This window comes from Phasianus colchicus, chromosome 11, assembly GCF_987193195.1.
Source record: "Phasianus colchicus chromosome 11, bPhaCol1.hap1.1, whole genome shotgun sequence".
In the NCBI taxonomy this organism is placed as follows: Eukaryota; Metazoa; Chordata; class Aves; order Galliformes; family Phasianidae; genus Phasianus; species Phasianus colchicus.
In genome coordinates this window covers 1,472,800-1,483,799 of record NC_143446.1, presented here as the reverse complement: position 1 = coordinate 1,483,799, position 11,000 = coordinate 1,472,800, and the positions used below count along the sequence as shown (strand labels likewise).

At 45.2% G+C, this 11,000-nt stretch overlaps 1 long non-coding RNA gene across 1 annotated transcript; it reads right to left on the bottom strand.

Annotated features, from left to right (window-relative positions):
• Window positions 1–6,331: 6,331 nt before the first annotated feature.
• Window positions 6,332–9,973, bottom strand: LOC149916362 (uncharacterized). Its single transcript, XR_016470215.1, has 4 exons — window positions 9,523–9,973; window positions 9,051–9,251; window positions 8,841–8,911; window positions 6,332–8,752 (listed from the first exon to the last, which is right to left on the bottom strand). It is a non-coding gene; the product is annotated as an uncharacterized LOC149916362 (long non-coding RNA).
• Window positions 9,974–11,000: the final 1,027 nt, after the last annotated feature.

Genomic DNA, 11,000 nt, shown 5'->3' with positions numbered 1-11,000 from the left:
CATTTATAATACAGTTTTCTGCAATTCAGAGGAAGATTTCACGTCTGCCGTAGAGTTGTCAACAATAAGTGGAAGCCTCAGCCTCTGGGAGCTTACTCTTTAAACAAGGGCAAAGAAATGATTATTCATCCTCAATTTGCAGATGAGTAGCTGATGTGTACAGGAACTAAATGTCTCCCCTAACATCACGCAGTAAATCTGTGAGTGAGCTGAGAACTTAACTCGGGCTTCCAGTGCCCCAGCCCAGTATTGTCTTTCCACTATTTACTACCTGCAACTTGGTATTTTACTTTATTGGTATGACTACCTTGCACTAGGTTTGAAACTGCCCGTGTCTGAGATCTTCCTTATATTAGAAGCTACGTTATGGGAAGGGCAAAGTGTGAGTGAGAAGTTTAAGAGCAGCCATTCCTTTGCCACATGGGCAATGATGACACCAGCAGGATGTTAACCACACTGACTGCTGAAATCCTGCAGTGTGTGCAGGTCTATCCATTGGTTTAACCAGATGCTTAGTAAAGCCACCCTTACAAGCCTGGCAGACCCTCAGCCTGCATGCTCTGCAATCTATCATTTCCTTGGCTGCCAAAGAGATGTCAGTTTTTATGTTTTGGGTGATACACGAATATGACTCCTCAGACACATCACTGCATAATTCTGCCTTTTGTGCCGTGTAGATGGGAGTTGTCATACATGTTATGTGGTCATTTTCCTGTGACGCTGGTTGTGACAACCTGAGGATGGTTACCAAGATCTGGGGACAGCACAAAGGGTAATCACATCCAAGACTGGGCCAGAAGTGCTCCCCACTGGGAGTCAGAAAGAAAAAACAAGCTGGGAGTCTTTCATTGTGAAGAAAATTTATCCCAATGACAGCATTTCATGCTGGACATTTTAACACCATAAAGCAGGTTACAAGTAAATCTCTGTTCTCTTGGACACTTCAAAGCTCTGAAGACACTGTAGCCCATTAATTGTGGAGTGGCAATACAAATGAAGCTCAATCCTGCTGCTGCTGAAGCTTGGGGTCCAGACTGTACAGCACCTCTTGGCACACAGTTCATCATTCAGTTTTATTCAATATAGGGGGATACTGTATCCTAACCTGGTGTTGGTATTTGCTCTTAGGTGGCAATGGATGTTAGAAAGGTCCCATTCTGTTTTCTCTTTGTGGCATTCCAAAGCAATTGATAGCTTTTTTGACATAGGTCTCATGGTTACATCACTGAGCTGGTTGTTTGCAGAGGTAACATGCTGTTGATGTTGATTACTGGTGCTGCTTACAGTGACTGTAACCCTTTCAACTGTAAATCCCAGATGACCTGGCAATGGTCTGGAGCATACCAAGACTGAGATGAAAAGGTGTAATATGGGATAACTGGAGGTGATAATGTAGGATTAGTCATACGCCAGAGTGATTCTATGTTGTACTGAAGAGAAGCCAAATCAGATCTGTAGAGGGTGATCTATTACTGGGTAGATGTCTTACAGCTAAGAAATAAATCATCTGTAATCATCCTTATAGCAGCGTGTACATGGGTATGCTCTGAATATTTATATCTGCCTACTTAGATTCATACTGTGGTCTTGATCTGGTGGCTCATTTCTTCCCCTTTCTATTCCTAAACTCTTCTGTCTTTCTCCGGTGTACTGCAAAACAGATGTCATGTTCCACTACAGTATCATATCAGTTCTAGGTAATGTTTTTCATGCTTGCATATTGTTTCTAAATCAAATCTGCAGAAGTGCTGTGGCCTGAAAGCGAGGATGTACAGCTACTGTTGTTCTTCTTTGGTTTTAGAGCTTCCTGAGCATCACTACCAACTGCACTGAGACCTGAGGAGAAGGAAGGGCTCCCAGATGCCATGCTATAAGCAGAAGGAACTGGAGATCATCTACCATCACCCACCAAAAAATAAATGTACCTTGACCCATGCTCACGAGAAGTGAGCAAGAATAGCACATACCCTGGACTTCTCATATGAATTGAGTCAGATTGGCAAAGGAAAGAAACGCGTTTGAATGTAACAGGTTGGTCCCTTCATCTGGCTGTACTTCAGGTCATGAGCTCTATGCATTGCCTTCAGACAGGACCCAATCAAAGGCACTGCTGCAATTTCTTGTGTCTTCCACCATCTATTGGTCTCAAAAGAATTCCAAAGAAGAGGAGCAGAAGCCAGGATCTAAAAAATGGTCTTTGTGCAAGTATTGATTAAAGCGAGAGGGACAGATTCTGGAGTGGTTTGGCACAGTAAATCAGAAACAACTCTCTTGCAGTAAAAGGAGTCAGACTAAATCATGCCCTTGAAGCCAAGTGCAAATGGAACCAGCAGAGATTTTCTGCTAGCAGCAGGCAGTGAGTGCAGGATGATAATGCCCAGCAATAAACCTGTTTTGGACACTTCATGAATGCACCTGGAGAAGAGTCAAGAAATCAACCTCCATTTTCATTCTGGTTTTCATTCTGGTTCTTTCCATAGAAGGGAGCTGAAAGCTGCAACTTAGAACAAGTAAAACAGAGCCGTAGCAATTGGAGAATCCCACTTCCTCCTGAGATCCACGAGTCATTCCTTGAAACTCGATTAAAAGGGCTTTGGGTTCAGTCTGTTGGCAATGAGCTCAGTTCTGATCCAAGCTGAGGCCACGGCCGTGACAATGTGTCTTGCTGTGCCTTGGCTTATCCTGGTGCAAAATAGGGATTAACACTGCCCAAGTGAGAGGCGCGTAACTCACAGTTCATTAGTATTTCTAAGACATCTGTTGGTGACTTGGAAGAAAAGGGAAAAGCATAATGCCATTACGTGCACAGGTCTATTGACATAAATGGGAATGCTGCCATGGAAGGCACAGAGTCAGAGCTTTAGAGGCCAACATTTTGGCAACTTGTAACCCAGAGAGGGGGCTGTTTTTTGTGTGATAATTGGACCTATCTCTGAAGCTTTGTCACAAGATGAAACACTGCTTTATAATACACAGATGGAAATACCTTATCCCCTTATAGATTTCTTCTCTTGCCTACAACATCATGTGCTATACAGTATAGTAAATCTCTCCTCCATCAGACAGACAGATACAAAACAGAAAGCAATTTATTATTCTGTCCTATTATGCCTGTTTTCATGGAAACTAATTATTCTGCATTGTTGTATTAGATACTTTAAGAAAGATTACATTTTCTTACTTTCGGCTGATAAAAAAATTAAATCCATCAGTTTTCCTAAACACATTAGAGTAAAGACAGAATTTCTGGTTCTAATTATTAATCAGTCGGATTTGAGGACACAGAATATTTGACTTAAGCTCAATATATTCACGAACAATGTCCCAATATCACATTTTGTATTGAAACAATTTTTCACTTTATTAAAGTCTTTAGTAGAAGAACCCAAGCTGCAGCTCTCACTCAAGGTCGTGGGAGCTTAATGCAGCCTCGTCGGTGTAACAAAGCTTAAACATTATCTTCAACTTTACAGGCACTACAGGCATCTTCTTCCCTCCCCTCCAAGCCCCACGTTATGTCTTAGTGTTGTAGGAATGAGATAAGGGAGTGGGGAGCTATCCATCATGCCTGCAGTCGGGGTGGGAATATTCTATGGATGGAAGAGAGACCAGGAGCATAAGGCTGAGCCAAGGCAGGTCCGGGAAGTTTTAGTACAGCTTTCTCTGACAATTTTTATACATTAATTCCTGAATTCAGCCATGATTTGGCAAGTTTCTACCCAAGCACCTAAACCATCTGCGTGTACAGGAATGGGCGAAGTAGAGCACGGTCCAAATATATTCCTGAATCTGACATGCTGTGATTACCACAACCACCTCAGCACGTTCTGATGGAGTGCAGCAGAGCTAACAGGGCTTGAGACAGCACCTCAGGGCTGGTGGAGCCCTCCCACCTGGATTCTGCTTACGGGATTGCAAAGTTCTGCACTGCCTTCCTGCAAGCTGTGAGGGCACAGCTCTGTGCGCTACAGCTGTGGTTCTCCTTCATGCAACAGCAGCGCGTTAGGTTTGTTGTTGCCCTTTGCTGCATAAGCAACCCTTGTGGTGAGGAGAGGGGGAAAGAACGGCTGAATTTGGTCTTTATTTAAGCCCTTGCTGTGGGTTTTTTGGGGGGTTGTTTTTTTCTTTGTTTTTGAAGAGTAAGATTTTGTCAGCAGTGTAAGACTGGAAGATATGGCGATTTCAGGAAAATTAGAAATAGGTTCAGTGTTTTCCAGTCCTCGTTCTGGACTGTGCTTCTGCAGGAAGATAAAGGACATTTGACTTTCCAAGACAGATCAGGCAAAGACTTTAGTCCAAGTCAGAACAAGTTCTAGATACTCCAGTTTAGCAGTGGATGACAGATAACCTCCTTGCTAAAGAATTACTAAGCTTTTAAAATATCTGTCCCTCTGCAGATGATATTTTTCATGACGTTGTCACAGGAAAGGGACTTTCAACTGCGTTCAGCAAGGAAGCAGACCAGAGAAGAGAGGATCCGCCCCTTGGCTTGCTCTCGGGGCTCAGCTTTAAGTCAGTGGGTGAGCACTGTCAAAAAGGCTCACGTCATTGGTGCTGCATTCCCCAGGGACCCAAAGATGCTTAACGTGAGTCAGCCCTCCCATGGGCTTGGAACGACGCTCTATTTAATGCATACCTTCTCCTGAAGATGAACAACTCCTGTCAGCCACTCCACTGAAGTTAGGAAGGATCACATCTCTCAGGTCTCAGATTCTAATTAATCGTGCCGTGTTTGTGAACATCACTTGTGCAAACAATTATGGTACAGTCAGTAGCAGCGTAAGGTAGGTACATGATTTGCAGGCACCCGCATCAAATATTTGAATAAACTCACGATAACGTCACATCGAGTTTCCATTAAAATGTACTGCACACACACACACGGTCGTGGAAGTGCTTTGTGAAGGCTCTCAGTGTCCCATGAGTGGCAGTACAAAGATCGAGTCTTTTCCCTGAGATAGGAAGAGCCTTGTAATTCACCGTGTTACATTTGTGCTCAGGAACACATTTCTGTCTATAATAAGTGTAAAAAACCCCCCACCACCCCGTGTCCCTTCAGACTCCCCCCGCAGGAGCCCACTGTCAGTGTGGAACGCAGGGCATCAAGATTAATGGCAGAGTAATGCACACAGGATGTCGTTTCCATTTTAATTCTAATCAGCATTTAGCACAGCAAGTGTCACTTTCATACAGCCCATGGAAGCTGACACTTTGTCACGGCTGTCACGCGCAGGGGGCTGTGGGTAATAGTCCCAAAGCTGGGGCCTTGCTCTGTTATTTTCTACTGGTAAAATATCACATTGCAGCAAATTAACTTTCATTTCAGTGTCACATGTTCTTCTCTAGCTGCTTGCTTAGTGCTGCTGACTCTGCAAGCCTCAGTGAGTAAGTGCTGGCGGTGGGGGGTGGTTGCAGCCTCCCTCAGCTTGCCAATGGCACGGAGATGTGCGCCACGGGCACGCCAGAGAACGGAGCAGAAGAAGCTGAGATGGAGCTGAGACATGTTTACTACCTCTTCATCTCCACATTTGAGCAAAATATTTTGCTGTTTCCTTTCCCTTGCTTCAGCATCTCGGTGACTCAGAGACGCGCTGTGAAGCAGCTACACGCCATGCCCTGTTGTTTTTTCTCTGTGCTGAGCGCCTCAGCCTGCACCAGGCTCCTCCAGGAGTTTGTGATGCACTCATCCCACTGAGGCTCCTTAGGCTGAACCCACCTGTCTGTTGTCTCTTTAAAGCTCCATGCTGAACGAAGGCCAGGTGGCACACGCTGTGTGCGTGACTCGCTTGGCCTCCCCGTGATGCTGCTGCCATCAAACCTGCATTTCCTCACACTTGCAGCACACCGCCTCTGTGGGTCTGCTGCTTGGTGGCAAGTCTGTGACTTGCCATAGAGCTCAAGCTTTTCACCCAAGTCTCCAAGCAGGAGAGAGGATCAGCTGTGCTGATTTTGGGGTGCACACTTGAACGGCGCTCTGCTTTCCCAAACCCCCTGCTGAAATCCCTCATCTCAGCTGAGGCTCAGGGTGAAGACTTCTTGCAGCACTGTTTTTCTGGGTCCTCCTGTCCTTCAGTGTTCAGGACTTTGTTTATTCCCGTGACTTCAAGCAATTGCAGAAGAGAGAGATGATTGTATCTCTCATTTTCCCCCCTTTCTGCAGGCTCCCAGCTTTGACTAACTGTTCTTTTAAAAAGAATAAATAGCCCTTGGGAACATGTGGACTGGAAACCAGGATCTCACGGCAGTGAAATGTGCCTGTGTAGCTTATATACGCTTCCTTGAAAATCCTTGTCTTGACTGCTGTTCTTCAGGGCAGATAATGATTTTATCTGCAGATGTCACCCCTAGAATGTTCACAAATTGTGTTCTTGGGTGAATTTCCAAAATAATCCCACGAACTCATTTCGGTCTGCAAAATACTTGACCTTGGTCTGTCATTTCATGCTTTCAAAGCGGAAAGGGAAGAGGTATCCACCAATCTCCTGGCAGGATTGCCAGGACGGGGGAAGGCTCGCAGTGACCTTTCTTCTATAGCCCTGTAGGATTTCTCTGTCAAATTTATACTGGGACTGCTTCAGCAGAATGACTGTCCATCGGGCTTGCTCTGTTCTCCATCGGGAGCCTGAGCTGCAGCACTAAGTCGTGATGAGTCCCCATCACGATGTACCCACCCATGCTTGCCTCTTGTCACGCATCCCATGTGCATCCTGTGGCTCTCATAGGCCCGGGAAAGAGGCAGGGAGGTCAAATGCAGTGTCTGATACGTGGACAGACTGCATGATTTGCCCTCTTTTTCTTTCTCTATTTTCTTATTCCAGAGGAGGCAGCCTAATCTTTCTGGTTAAAAAAACAAAACTACAACAGAATCCTCTCCCAGCCGCAAAGCAGAATATCCAAGAGATTATTTTTTCCACTTTGTCATCGCTGTTGTAAAAAGCTTATCAACTGGATGTTTGCACTACACTTAGATTACGGGCAGTGTGTTCTGACGGATAGAACTCGCACTTAGGAGGCTTGAATTTTAACTCCATCTCTGCTACTGGCTTGCCATGTGCTCTTGCAAAAACCATCGTGCAGGTGTTTCCCTTCCATTATTCAGCCATTAAGGTTATGCCTTTCCAGAGAGAAGCTCGGTCTTGTTGTAGATACAAAGTCCAGTACACTGGGGCTGCCCATTCTTCATTTAAAACTGCTCAGCAACTTGCATGTGCAAGTTCTTTCCAGGTCTTGCAACCCAGCCTATGGCAGGGGGTTGGAAGCAGATAATCTTTAAGGTCCCCTTCCAATCTAAGCCATTCTATAGTTCTGTGATATCACAGCTGTCTTCTGGTGTATGGGAGGTTGTCCCAGGCCTGAAGGCAGTCAGCAAGGAAGTTTTCCTGAGGGCTGTGACAGAATTGTGTTGCTAGATTAAGATCAGACAATTCTAAGTGGTTATCTCCCCTGGCTTTCCTCCGTTCTCCTGACACCGCTGCCTCCAAGGCATGGGTGCTTGATTTGTTTGTGAATCAGCTTCTGAGCCACTGCAGCTTTCAGCATGTGTTAAGGTAGAGTGACTGCAGCCAGGTGAGGATGATAACCAGTACAGTAACCTGATTTAAATTTGTCACTAAAAGCAGTCATTTGATGACCGAGGGAAGAGCTCCCAGAATGAGCGTGTACCATATAGCATCACATCTGTTTTTCTGATACTGAGTATTGCTTCTAATACTGCCATTCTTCAAAGCCTTAGTGGCCAGGTCCAGCAGAACTGCATTATTGTTGCTCTATTGGCATAAAGCAGTTATCAGCAAGATTTGACATCACAAAATCTTAAAAAAAAAAAAAAAGAACATGAATTCTCAACATGAGCTGAACAACCCTGTTCCATGCCACTTCTAAGTCCAGAACTGCCTTGATATTCGGACCAGCTTATGAAGATCATTTCTTTGAGACAGATCTCCAGCTCCCTTTAGTGAGAACGAGGCTTTGCCAAAGAAACCTTTGGTTTCTGTGGCTTGCTTCAATGGCTGGCACATCAATGTCAGCTGGTACAAAAATAAACTGTGCCTTTGAGTCTTGTATATAGAGACCTAATTGAAAGATACAGAGATGAGTTTTAAGCTGAAGATGGAGTATTTTATATACGAGCTTTCAGACTTTTTCTTGTTTTTCTTGACAAGGATAGAAGAGCACCGTCAAAGGCTTCTGAGAAACATTTCTGCAGCACACATCTATCTATCTTCTTTCTTTCTTTTACTCCGTTTCCCCCTATACATGCCTGTCTACTATATATAGACTCATCGCTCTCATGATTTATATTGCTACTTGACATCTTCAGTAGAAGTGCAGACTTGTAGCATGCACAGCTTGAGATGTGCTTTAGAAAGACTGGATTTGCAAGCAAGGATAGAGCAGAGGCTTCCACTCTTGCAGCTCTCCTGAGCTCCCTGTCTCCTCTATATTTAAATATAGGCTGGTGGGAATTTTGGATAGAGCTGACCCTACTGGGACAGGTTTCTATCACTCTTTGTCACCCTACAGCAGAGGGGATGCACAGAGGAGTCAGAAGAGAGCTGAGTCCTCATGGCTGAGGTGTCCATTGGGACGGCTGCTGAGGCTGGCAGCAAGGAAGCTGTGCTGACTTGGCTGGGACTACTCAGAATTCTGATGCACCTCACTGGAAGGCTGCTGCCTCGGCCAGTGTCCTGGGCCTGCATGTTAGAGCTCTTTCCTCAGCTCCCTGCTTGGCCACTTCTCTCCTCAGAGACTCCTGTAAACAGGGAGAGCTGTCTAAATATTGGGAGCCTGGAAAAAGATAAAAGACAGACAGAAGGACAACAGGAAAAGAGAAGTGCAACCTGCAGGAAGGAGTGGAGCTTGTTTCCAGAGGGAAGCACGGATCACTCTTCAGGGATGGGACCAGGAAATGCTGTAGAAAGAGGAAAAGTAAAGAGTAAATTGGAGAGGTCTGGAACCATGGAGGTGGAAGAGTAATGCAAAACTTGGAGATATCCAGAAGTATAACAATTGAAGCATTGCAGTGAGGCAGGAGAAGGACTTATGCTCACCTATATAATGGAGATTGGAACGAATGTTCACTGCAATGTAGCAAAACATTGCTTCCCCACTGCAGGAAGGCAGCAGCCTCATCAGCATAGCCCACACAAAACATCTGGTACAAAACATTCTCCACTTAGCACCGTTCTAAAGAACCTGCAGAAGATATTTGTCTTCAATTCTTTGGCAATCTCTTCAGTTCTTACTGATCCCTACGGAAGGAAAAAAAAACCAGCTCTAAAAACAAAAACAAAAAATAACCCCCAGCAGACATCACAGGACTGGGATCAAGAGATAACAGCAGAGAATTCCTCTCCTGCATGCAGGTTAATTAAATGACACAGATAACCTTGTGCATGCCCAGAGAAAGTGTGTTTTCTTTCTGAAATCATATCAATCATTTAATTATCCCTCTTCTCACGCTGCCATTATCTAGAGCTAAAGGCTGCACAATTATTTCTTGATTTAAATTTTTAAACTCACCTTTTTTCTTTCCAAGTCTGAGTTATCACTCAGTTAAATATACTCCTATGGCTACACATAGGAACTCCAGCCCAGGTCTGACTTCCCAGCTTATTTTTCCCAAGTTCTTGCATTCCATTTCTCATCACATTATATGCTAACAGCTTCTTAGTGGCATATGCAGCAAATTAATTGGTATTTGTCACGCATGGCAAAGTAAGATGCTCAAAGTCATAGAGTAGGTCAGTGTCAGAGCCAGGGTTCGTTCCCAAGCTAATGATCTTTTCTTACTGCCTGCTTCTGTCTCACCTTGTTGGCCTCGAGAAACAAAATGGTCTTTAGGAGAGAATGACAGAAGGCTTGGAATGCATTTGATATCCGTACAAAATAAGTTTAATTAGTATCTCAAATCAAAGGGAGAATAAAATCTCATCCTCTCTGCTCATAAATGCGCTGCAAATGCACTGGTGTGGCTGTGCAGCAAATAGCATACCATGGAGCTTGGCCATAGCGGACTGACTTTTATCAACATGAAGTGACTTCTAGAACACCTGAGGGTGTGCAGGGAAGAACTAGATTTGCATCACCTGTGTGGTGCAGGACCGAGAAGCAGGAAACGTCAGGGCAGGGCTGGCTGAAGTCAGCTGAGCTTTGCTGGATCACAAGATGTTCCTGTGGGGTGGGAGGTGGAGCTGTGTATGTGTGAAATGTATTCACGAGCTGGTTGGGAGCCTGGGGCTTACAGTTCTCTGCTCTGTGGGCTGATTTCTCATGGTACAAGTTCCTAAGTTCCAAAACTTGCATGAAGCACCAAGTTTGAAAACTTGCAGCGCATGACAGCCCGCTGAGCTCTCCTCAGCCCATTCCAGAGCAAGGGACAGAATGCCTCCCAAGATCTCAGTGCCAAAGGTGTATAATTTTACAACACCAAAAGCAGGATGGTAGGAGGCTACGAAGGAGCACTGAGGGAAGCTGGAGTGATGCAGAGAACTTCCTGAGCATTAGGAGGAAATTCTAATTGGCTTTGACTGCAATTTGTTCCTTGACAGCCTGGGTCCCTCGCCAGCTGTTTTTCCTGCACTGAGTGCTCTGCTTGCTCTTGTTCACATTGCATCCCCAGGACTGCATTATTTTTTTTCTTAACCAAAGAGCCGCCAGCTGGTGTTGTTGATCACACCCCCAGCAGCAGGCACAAAGGCCAGCTCACGCTTCACACAACACTCCTCTTCCCCATTCTTTCTTAGCGCTAATGAAAACATTGTCATTTGAAACAAGCAGCTGGGAGTGGCAGTGATTTCAGCCTTTTCATTGAGGTGGTTAGGCAGATCTTCCCCACGCAGCTCTTCTTGCCGGGTAGCCATGGCTCCATGCAGCAGTGTGTAACTCAGGCCTGCAGTGAAACACAGTGGCAGCTCTGAGCTCCACTCTGGAGCCTCCTCATGTGGTCTGCTACTGCCAAGTGTCCCCAGCCACTGCAGGCAGGCAGCTGAGCTTTGGGA